Source organism: Dermacentor andersoni, chromosome 1 (assembly GCF_023375885.2).
Source record: "Dermacentor andersoni chromosome 1, qqDerAnde1_hic_scaffold, whole genome shotgun sequence".
Classification (NCBI taxonomy): Eukaryota; Metazoa; Arthropoda; class Arachnida; order Ixodida; family Ixodidae; genus Dermacentor; species Dermacentor andersoni.
The window spans coordinates 336,567,935-336,580,204 of NC_092814.1; positions in this window are offsets into that span (position 1 = coordinate 336,567,935).

The following is a 12,270-nucleotide window of genomic DNA, read 5'->3' on the forward strand; positions in this document are numbered from 1 at the left end:
TGCCTATAACAGCGTTGACCCTGGTGGGGTCAAGAGCCTCTTTTTGGCCCTTGGTGTTATTTCCCAAGATTAAATGGCCCATGAGCTCCTCCTCCTCCTCTGTGAACATACGGTGAAGCAAGGCCCTTGCAAACTTCCCTGGTCCACCATGGCAGGCCATGGTAAGCTGTGCCAGGATAACCTCCTCAATACGCACTCCTCCAACTTATGTGAACCTGCATGTTTAGGTAAATGGTAGCAAGGCAGTTTTAAGCCTTTTAAGCACCTTTACACACAGCCCTACTGCAAATAAATCACAATAGTGCCTGTTGCAGATCTAGAATGCTAATCTTGCTTGACTTCTTACTAGCTTCTTATGCTGTTAGATGCCACGTTTCAGAAAAACAAGGATTTATCCAGCACAAATAAGAAATAATAAGTAAACCAAAGTATTCAAGACATCTAGGATTATTTATTGCAGTTAGCATTCTTAGGATACTTCATACTTTTGGATGTCTGTCTCTAACTATCTTCCCGCCCATTTGTGTCACTGGGTAGTTCATGGTTTAATGGATAGTGATCAGGCTGCTATGTTGAGGGAAGCGAGTTCATAATCAGCTGTCCGAGCAACTTGGGTCATTGGGTACATGACCCTGGGTATGTGCAAAGCTTCAATGAACCTCTTTCACGCCATCTTGGGCAACTGCTACAGCTTGTGTTGGCAAGCAGCAGTAAGAGCTCGAAAAGGAACATGACTGTCAATGTTTATTATTTATTTATTTCACAATAACTCTAAAGGCCCTCAAGGCAGGGTATTACGTAGGGTAAAGGTTACATCGGTGAGGCAAAGAACAGTGCGTAAATGTAAATACAACACAAAAACAAATCTACGATAATATTAATTACAGTGCATCAACATAAAAACACACAAGAAAAAAAATAGTTATCAATACAGCAACTTTACATGATTTGCACAAACTACGATGTCATGAAGACTTTGGTTATCGACTCATGAAAAAAAAATCAGTTTACAAATCAGAGAGTGAAATGTTATATATCAGGTATGCATGGTATGAGTAGAGCGTCTGTAAATTTCTAGGCATTTGTTTCCGTGACAATGTGCGATGGCAGATTATTCCACTCTATCGCGGTGCGAGGTATAAATGACTGACCAAACGTGAGGCAATGACACATGATGCATTTGACTTTGCAAGAATGATCCCGATGTGGAAAAAATGGCTGAAGGTTCACACAAACTTGTTACGCGATAGTAAAGCTTATGGAATAGTGTCAAACGAGACATATTATGACGAAGGGACAAGGCTTCAAGCTTGGCGCGATTTTTTAATGCTGTTACACTGGTTTGTTGTGAATAATCTGAAAAGAAGCGTACAGCACGGTCCTGCAGGGCTTATAAGTCAGTTATTAGGTACGTCTGATGGCGATCCCATATGGCTGACACGTACTCTATTTTAGGGCGTATTAGTGTTGTGTATGCCAATTTGCGTAAGTGTACGGGAGCATGTTTCAGGTTATGTTTAAGGAAACCAAGCGAATGGTTTGCAGAAGCAATGATATGCTTAATGCGATTATTCCACGTCAAGTTAGAGGTCAGGTGTACGCCAAGATATTTGTAGCTGGAAACTTGTTCAACAATGCTGTCGTTTAAGATGTAAGATGTTGAAGTTCGGGGTGCCCGATAAGTAAAAGACATGAATTTAGTTTTAGCAAGATTTAGAGGCATTAGCCAGGTTGAACACCATATGTTTATTGCGTTTAGGTCAGATTGAAGAATGTCATGATCACGGTTAGAGTGAACATTACAATATATGACACAGTCATCAGCACGTAGTCTGATACTGGATTTGATGCCGTCAGGTAGATCATTAATATAAATTAGGAAAAGCAGAGGCCCAAGCACACTTCCCTGTGGTACACCAGATGTTACGGGAAGTAGAGATGAGTTGTGATTGTTAACCGATGTAAATTGCACTCTGTTAGAAAGGAAGTATTTTATCCACGTGACAACAGTAGAGTCGATGTTCAGCTGTGTAAGCTTGTGAATAAGTCGACGATGAGGGACACGGTCATATGCTTTTTGAAAAATCTGGGAATACGGCATCTACGTGAATTCCAGTGTCTATTGATGAATGTATGTCGTGAATAAAGCCAGCAGCTGAGTGTCATATGAATAGCCTCTGCGAAAACCGTGCTGTTGCTTAAACATGAGGTTATGTTCTTCAAGGTAGTTAATGACCTGGGAGTGTATAACATGTTCGACTAATTTACAAATGTTACTTGTTAAAGAAATTGGTCTATAGTTAAGCAGTGAAGAACGATCCCCAGACTTGAAGAATGGCACTACCTTAGCCACTTTCCAATCGTGAGGGATAACGCCTGTTGATAGCGATTGCAAAAATAAGGCAGACAGTATTGAGAAGATGCTTGGGGCTATATTTTTTAGAATTGTTTTATTTAAGCCAGTATTGTTAGCGGAAGATGAAATCTTAAGATTAGAAAGGAGAGAATAAATTCCAGAACCGGTAATTATTATTTCTGGCATAAACAAATCAGTGCGAGTAATGGTGGCTAACGGTTCTAAACATGAACGCGTGAATACCGATAAAAATGTTTCGTTCAGTAGTTGGGAACAATCAGCCTCGGTTATAGCTGCGCCGTCATGATCAGTAAGGATGATGTCAGGATTATGCTTGGGATTAATGCGATGCCAAAAGCACCGAGGGTTAGTTAACATTGATGACAGTTCCCGTTTATAGAATTGTCTGCACGTGGCTTTGGGTAAACTTTGGTATTGTTTATCACATGCTTTGTACCAACGCCAGGATTCAGATGATTTATTTTTGTCAGCTTGCTTGAATAATCTTTTTTTCTTGTTATTTAGGTGACGAAGGTTCTGCGAAAACCAAGGAGTAGTGTTATCAGATTTTATGGAAATGATCGCGATGTATTTATCTACGAGATTAGTGAGTGCGTTTTTAAGTAGTAACCAGTTTTCTTCTAGTCTCCGTGACAAGTAGTCTCTCAGAAAGTCGACAGAAAAAAGCGATAGTTCATTGTTAATACGATCAAAGTTAGCTCTTTTGTAACACCTAATCTGCTTGCTGATAATTTGCCTTTTGATAGGTGAAGGAACGAAGCGACCAGTTAAAACATCATGATCAGATAGACCACTAATATGAGTTATTTCAGAACATATATCTGGATTGTTGGGATCAAATCAAGAATATTAGAAGAGTGCACAGAACATCGTGTCGGGCTTGAAATTAAATGGGTTAGAATGAAATCGAGAAAACACTGGAGGAACGTATGGAACTCTGACTGCGTGCTATAGGTTGATCGTGCGGACCACGCTATGTCCGGGAAATTAAAGTCACCAAAAATGATTACATTAGAATGTGGAAAATGATGGGTAAGTTCAATAAAAATGCGATGAAATTCTGCTGTGAACCCAGGAGTGAGGTCCGGTGGGCGATAAAGGACACCAACAATTACATTAATTGATCTGAGTTTAATACAAGTTACTATGCATTCAAGGAAAGTGCTAATAACCACAGGCACTACAATATACTGTCTGTTTATTGCAAGGAGGACACCGCGACCTCGACGATTTTTCCTATCACAACAAAATATATTAAAATCAGTTTCACAAACGAATATGTTTTCATTAGGAATAGCATCGTTCAACCAAGTTCCAGTTAATGCTATTACTGTTGCTGATTTTGAGTCGATTAGTGAAGATAGTGCGACATTTTTAGAAAGAACGCGTCTAGTGTTAGTGTATAAAAGGCAACGACCATCCTCAGTACTAATTGTACTATTTGTTAATGTTTGTGGAAGCGTAGGTGAAGTTAAAAGGCTCACGCCGTGTCAAACTGGAGACACAACCGGGGAAACGAGCTTCGCACAATTTGCTTGAGTGTCCCATACGTACACTTCCTAGTTGATTTTTAGTTTGTTAAAGACAAGGCTGACACGGTCTTTTTCTTTCTTTATGGTTTGAGAACTGCCATAATTTACATTTTTTATCACGAACCGCCTCGGAGTAATCACGAGAAATGCCAAAGTTAGTATCCTTCAGCTTGTGGCCATTACTAAGCACTGTTTTGATTTCTTTTTCATTGAAAAACTTCACAATAATTGGTCGAGTGCGTTCATTTGAAAATTGTCCAAGGCGATGCGCACGTACTATTGAAGCTGTTGATGCTCCTAGGTGGTCTTTGCAGAATTTTGTTACTTTTTGCTCGGACGTTTCCCAGTCTTCCGACTCACCCGCATCTTGTATGCCATAGAAGAGAGGATTAGAGCGCCTCGTGCGCTTTTCCAAATAGCCTATTTTGTCACGCATCATTGATATATCGTGCTCGCTGTTGCTGCAAGACTGAGGCGACACTCCTGATGCAAAGTATGATTTTGCATATTTGTTAGATTAACCTCTTGGCTTGAGATTGGTCTCTGTGAGGAAAGTGACTCAATTTTACCTTCAACTTCGTGTACGCATTTCGTCAGCAATTCAAGATCATTCTGTAGTCCAATGTGTAAGTGTAAGACTTTATTCACTGATTCCAACAAGTTAGAATTGCTCGTTTCCAAGCATTGTATGGCATTGAATACCATGTGGAGTTTTCCTTCGTGCGCTTTCGCCATGGGACCCGGATTGCTTCAATGTCTCCACCTAGCAATAACAGGCACTAAAAATACAGTGCTGCACGCGCAAACCACTTGATATGGTTGGACATATCAGGGGGCCACGACACCGCGAAGAGACAAGAACTGTTGCTACGGTAACATGAAGCTTCAAGGTAACTAACCTGTACGAGTGCAAACTGTGAGCGCAACTTTCCAACTGCGGTGGCGTGGCCCGAAGTGTGGAAGAAGGGTGTGTGGCTATATGCAGGCAGGTCAGCTGACATGGTTCCGAGTTGTCAGCCGAGTAGACGAATATCAATTAGGTTTGGCGGCACGACATCCGGTGGATCCCGGCCGCTTTTTGTAGAAAGTGGCTCGCTGCTTGAGAACTGGTTGTAGTGGCACCATCCACTCGGCCGAGGCCCAGCCAAGCATCACCACGAACAGGACCTGTACGAGTGCAAACTGTGAGCACAACATTCCAGCTGCGGTGGCGTGGTGTTAATAAGATTACCACTACACATCAGGTTCACTTGCTATGCTCCAGAAGCAATATGCAAGATTCTACTCTGCTGTATGAACTGTACATAAGCGACAAAGTGTGCACCAACCACCACCTCATCAATTAAATTGACTCACAAAGCACAGGCTGCCCAAGATCACGGAGCCGAATCGGAAGTTTGTGGACAAGCACAACTTTGAGAAGCACATAACCCTTGCCGCCATCAACTTGCAGTCAGTCGACATCCACATCAGTCCTCGAGGGTGACTCCATCATTTCTTCTATGCGTGTCATCGTGCCCTCACACACTGTTTCACAATTCCGTTTGTCTCATTAGTTGCACCACTATAACAATGCTCATTACGTATCACCACTAGTTACAATTATAAGCAGACCCTTAAATCTACTATTTTTATTAAATATTTATGGAGAATACTTTGATCATGAGTTTTTACAGAGATAATGAATGAATGCTACAACTTAAAAGAGCTCAAAATAAAAATGAAATTAATTAATTTCTGGGGTTTTACGTGCCGAAATGACAATCTGATTTTGAGGCACACCATAGCAGGGAACTCCTGATTAATTTTAACCACCTAGGGTTGCACGGTGCACGGGTAGCGCTGCATTTCACCTCCATCTAAACGCTGTTGTTTGATCCCATGGCCTTGTGCTCAGCAGTGCTACGCCAACGCCACTAAGCAACCACGGCAAGTGAGCACTAAAGAGAAAAATAATTTGAGACGTATCTGTAAATGACTATTCTGCAAAACGATTCACTTGTACCGTGACAAGAGCCTGAGTAAACTGTAAAAGACACAAGAGGAAAGATTGGTAGCACTGCTGCGTTCAAGTTCCCGCATCAGCTTCCTGTGACGTCATGGACTTTGATGGTGTCTGCCCAGGTGTAGCAAATTTTTTTTAGAAGTAAAAGTGTTATTCCTTGAACTCCAAAATAGCCAACGACCGAAATTAAAAAGTGTCAAGAACTTTTACTGAACCAAAATGACCAAAGTTTGTATGAATACTTGAAATCCATGATGTGACAATGAGGTATCAGCAGGGAAATTTTGGGGCAATAGTGAGAATATTAAAATTTGAGCTTCACTTTCTCCTATAATCAATCAAGAAATTAACAGAAGCAGATATTTGAAACGATGCCTTTTTAGTTTAAATTGATCTAAGGGTGTCATTACTGTGCCCTTAATAAAGAACAAGGAATGCACTTGGCTGAATAATAGGATGACATGCATTACTGGTTTTCAGTAAGGTAGGATTGCCAGTATTACGATGGGCATGCACTGGCTGATCCAGAGGTGAGCCCAGCCCCAAACTGTGAATTTCCAATTGTTCTTTATTTTTTTATTTATTATTATTTTTTTATGAGCAGTGACTCGGTTGCTACATCTTAAAGGGGTACAATGCGAAGGGGATTCATGCCACGCTGGTTACAGTATGTAGTGACCGGCACTGCACACCGTCCAGCACGACATCAATCTTTTTAGAATTTGGCCCTTGAAATGCAGAAAGGCCCGTTCACTGCTCGTTCTTCAACTAACTTTCTTCAAGGGTGCTGCTGTTTCTGGTTTGACACCCCTAGCAGTGCACTGCTGTATGACAAACGTCATAATACATTTATTCTGCTAAAACTAGAAAGACGTGCACTCAAGTTGACTCTAATGTGTACATCAAGTTTGTGAATGCCCCTCTTATATCAGGCATATACTCTGAAAAGGCACATTCTATGTTTAATTTGTTCACAAGTGACACTGAAATTCACTCCCAGTCCCGGTACAGTTGCAGCCTCTCAGCTGAGTGCTAAAGTCATCATGTCTGCTACTGAAGGCACTGTGCACCAATTGATCAATGGAGGAAATGCTTGCAGTTGCATCAGCAATGTTTTTCTTCTGCTCCCTGGAATACATTTTCATGGCATCACTGCATTTGAGAATGACTGGACTAGAGAATGAATGGCCAAAGAATTCACCTTTTTTGTTCCAGCTGTGGTGTCTCCCAGCTCATTTTGAATCTGAAAACGGGTGCCAGTATTAAAATGTGAAGCCACGATGCACCAAAAGCAACAATCAAAAGAGCTACATGGACCACAAAGCTGACATAAATGGACGGATATAAATGACTGATTGAAAACATTCAAGTGTGGCTGCTTTTGCCATTGGCAGTATGAGGTGGGCAAATGATTTATTTCTAATTGCTCTCTTTATTTTAAAAATTTTTTCTGCTCACCTACTTAACTGTTGTGGCCACGTTCACATAAAAACCGCAATGTTGCATTTTTTTACTCCCCGCCTACTTGCTGCTACTGAAGTTTTGCTTGCCCTCAAAGAAAGTATTTCATAAAACTGCTCCACCGACAAAGCATTGTTCCAAGCTTGTGGCAAAAGGTCATTTAGTTCACAAGGATGCACTCCCATTCACTCTGTTCTCTTCATAGCGCGCGAATCCAAAACAAAAATAGCTTTTTGACATAACCATTTACTTCTATAGTCGCAAGAAACTTCGCTAATTTTGGAAGTTTGTGTTGTTAACGCCTACATTCCGTCTGGAAGCATAACGGGACTAAACGGCAGATATGCCTAGGCATTTCGTTCCCTACTGATTTTAGCACTTGTTAAATCAATCAGTTACTGAAGTGCCAAAAGCTTAAATATCACGCGATTACATTATTTTGAATGTTCTATCCCAGGAAAGTAGAACCAAGAATGCCATGGAATCTGCCTTTTTCCTGAATGCAAAGATCACCTACACGAAGCCGTTTGCGCGAAGCACTCGATGGCATCGAACGGAGAACCCGAAAAAAATAAGAAGAAAGTTGAACGCGCGCGAACTGGAAAACAAAACACGCTGGTGGCAAGGCGCATAACTCCAAGATTTCACAGCACTCAGTAGCACCACCCCTATTTTATCTCACCTATTATATAGAATCGCATACACCTTTGAAATTCATTATTATCGCGCCACAGCCTCCTATATGTTTTCTGATCGCGCGAGCATCGACCGCACGGCGTATCAGCGGCCTTACCGCAACACGGTCTGAAGCGAACAGCGCAGTACAATACATTTTCGCCGATCCCACCGCCCCTCGCTGCTGCAAGCTTGCTCACACGCCATGTACTAGACGGTGTGGCGCGAACGAAATATCTTTCATTACAGTACAGTTCGGATGATTTCACGTCGCATTGTTTTGCGCTCATTAATAAGGCTAACTCAATCGGTGCCCGAACGCCGCACCAAAAATCGTGGCGTACAACATGCCCTGTTTTAGCAGGAACTCAATAGCTGCTTTACGTCGCCACAAGCGCACGTGAAGTTAAACCAGGACAAAACTCCATGTTCAACGCCACAAATCTAGTGCTGTACAACGGAGGAATTGTACTAGGAGCGAAAACGAGCACGGAGGCGCGCGGATGACACGCACAGGAGCTGTACGCAAGTTCGCGCTTTTATTCACCGCGTCGCATTGAACGAACAAGAGGAATTTGAAACAACCACTCACCTTTGATGTGGCTGAGTCGAAGGCGATCATGGTCACCTGTGAGGCAACAAGAAGCCGCAGAAAAGCGAGAAACACGCAGGAATATTCCAAAGAAATCACAGCGAAGCACACAAAGAGCGCAGAATGCCGAGCAAGCTCACAAGCAAACCGCGTGCACAAGCTCCCGGAAGGCGCCGAAGCGGCCGAAGCATCAACAGCGAAAACGCGCATTCATACAAGTACATGCATACAAATAGATGCTTACATTAACATTAAATGTAATATTTAAAATAAATTTTGTAATATAATGTTACTGCTTAACAATTCTGGCAAGTTGGAAGTGTCTGAAAGTTTTCTGTTCGGCTTCTTTGATGAACTACTTCCTTTATCGTAGTAACGCAGTGCACCGGCCGGAGCTACGGACTGCGCGGGAAATGGCGCAAAATTCAAACGTCGCCAACGCCGCGCCATGTGCGCTCGCTGCGCGCAGTTTTGATCGTTTGGATTAAAAAAAAAAGAAAAACATAAGTAATGCGTGCAGCAACCATGCAAACTGAACTAGTGACCAGAAAAGTAGAGAAATGTCGTTTTTTTTTTGCTTGTTAATTCGACATCATGGCAAACTGCAGACGGTCTGTCGTCCGATTCTTTAAACATTTGTGCGTGTGCTTCTGCGCTGTACGATTTGTCACCAGAAAAGTATAGCAGTTTGGATTGTGCTTGGTGGCCAAGTAGATTCCCAGCACGTTGGCCAGCACCCCGTCTATGTCGTCAATGTCAGAAAAGTCCTTGGCATCCATGTGTATATGTCCATATGTGCACCATGTCGTAGATATCGGCCAAACCTTTTGGTTCATTCTATTGTGCGCTGAGGGGTTAAGCGAAACGCTCTCTTAAAAAAAAAATTATGCGGATCCCACGCACTGTGGGAATCGACGTAAGAGAAGCTTTCTGTGCTGTTTGCTTTGATTGACGATAGTTAGCGGTGATGTTGACGGCGAATGTTTAATTCCTTCAGCGTTTAGTGCAATACGAGAGCTGTGAGTTGATGGTAAAGGTTACTTTGCGTGCACCACTGCTGTTTGTTTGCGTAATACACAGAACACACAGCTAGACGTGTCTGCTTGAGGCGTTGTTGTGCGCCGCTGTTCATAACATCCGAGATGGTTAGTATTGTCACTGCCTCACAAGGCAGATCTTATTGTGGCAGAAGTGTGAAACTTCAATTGAATTGAGGGACTGTATGCGGGCCAAAACCACAATCGGATGGTGAGGCACGCGGTAGTGGCAGACTACGGATTAATCTTGACCCCATGGGTTTCTTTAACGAGCACTTAAACCTAAGTACGCAACCGTTGTTATGTTTCGCCCCCGTATAGATGTGGCTGCCGAATCAGGATCGAACCCGCGACCTCGAGCAATCCGTGGCTGCAAAGCTACCACACCCGGGCAGACTATAAGTGTGTAATTGCGACGCCTACACTCTACGATGCTACGATGTCGCCGAGACGCTACGGTGCTTAAATGCGGCTTTGTGCCTGCACGCCGTTCGTCAGATTGCCTGCTTGACCAATTTGCATGGTGTTTATTTTCAGAAATAGCAGAAACGTAACGTGCGGTACCCTGAACTTAAGTTCACCCAGTTGGTCTGCAACCGCTGTCGTGTCTAGGTAGTAGCTAGGGTGCCTCGGGGGTGCGCGCATCGAGGCAACAAACCTATTTCGCCAGAACAGCAGCTCGGGCTTGTTGGTTTTCCAACCTGGTGTTAACAGCGCAAAACGTAGACGGCGACACGAGACGATCAGACGACACCACGAGTGCGAATACGCGTAAAGTGCCTGGAGTGGCCAGACGCGCGGAAATTTTGCGTGCATTTGCTGGCTACTTTCATGCTCGGAAGAACACTTTTATGTAGCACGTATTGAGCAACAGGAACCTGTATCGGGAGTTTTTCTTGCCGCTCTGCAATTTTGTCATTGACGCTTTTCATCTAATTATGATATTTGAGAAGTTGGTTAATTAATTAAGACTAATTATCTAACTAGGCGGACTAGCACCGGGGCTTAGCACGAGGCCATGGGTTCGGTTCGCAACCATGGCGGTAGCATTCCTATAGAAATTTCATGCAAACAACACTTGTGTAACATGCTTTCACTGCGCTGTCAAGAACCCAAGGTGTACAAAAACAAAAAAAAAAAAAAATCCAGAGGCTTCCATTGCTGCGTCCTTCATAGTCCACTTTGCAGTGTCTGGACGTTAAATCCCACCATGTAATATAACTTTTCACAATGCTCTGCTTTCACTACCCTGCTGCATAACAAAGAAAAATATCGTGTATAATCTTTTCAGTTCGCGTTGACACACACATCGTAAAAACAAACGCCGTATACAGAGTGAAAATAACTAAATCATAGCCTACCGGCGTTGGAAGTGCGGAATGTAAATTCAACAAAGCGCACATAAATACCCACAGTTGCTGCCGACTCCTGAGAGTGAACATAACCTCCTGATGACTGAACGAATTTTATTTTGAAGCAATAAATTACCATAAGTTCTCAGGCTCACCTTCATTTAAGCCACAAATGCAATTACTTAATTACTTGCAAAATGAAACATAAAAAGAAATTACTTGATCGACGCTAAATGTCGTTTGGGTGGACAATTATTGTATTAGAACACCATTTTCCCTTGGAGACCTTAAAAATGTGCCGAGAGAATGCAAGCCATAATAATAATAGAACAGCTCACTGTCCTAACGCACATTTCCTTATTTCGTAAAACTTTTTTTTTTTTTTTACCGGGCTCCGCGCCGCCGACGTAACGTCTCAGGACTAGCTGCGCTTTCATGACGTTTGAACGGTGAAAACAATTGTTGAGCTTCATCCACGTCGGAGGGTGTAGGTGTCCGTCGAGACAAATCGCTTGAGGCCAACCGTAGCCGTAAAGATTATACGCGCAGAAAAGTGTGCTGCCACAGTGTAACGAAACGGAGGAGGACCGCTCCCTGCACCCCGGGCCGTTTCAAGTTTTGTGCTCAAGGTGGCATTCGCTACTGGAAGGAAAATTGTTGCTGAAAAAAAAAAAAAAAAGTGGGCAGGAGATTGATACGACCGGGTACGTTACAGGCATAGGTAGTACGTGGTAGATAGAGAAATTTTGCGCAAGAGAAACAAGATGAAGGAGATGTATAGAAAAATGCTAGAATGAAAAGCACATATGCCACACCTGATTAACTCAAGCAGGCCAGGTGACATCTCGTCACCGCCCTGTGTAGAATGGCACGCCACTAAATCAGGATGGACGGATGGATGGATGTTACGAGCGTCCCTTTTGGAACGGGGCGGTGGGTTGCGCCACCAAGCTCTTGCTATTATACTGCCTAATGTCCTACACAAGGTAAAAAAGAAGAAAAAAAGAAAGAAAAAAAAAAACCCCACTATGAACTCCCACAACCAAATTTTCTGAACCCCTATTGAGAACTTTGCTTTTGTACGTCTCCCCTTTTTGTCGCTGCCCTACTTTTCTTCCACCACTCGTCCAATCGCCTCTTACTAATCTCTATTGCGGACATGTTTACTTTTCCACTGCTCTCGATGAACCCAAGGGCTTCAAGAAGGCCAGTGGTGCCTAAATAGACCTCTGGGTAGAC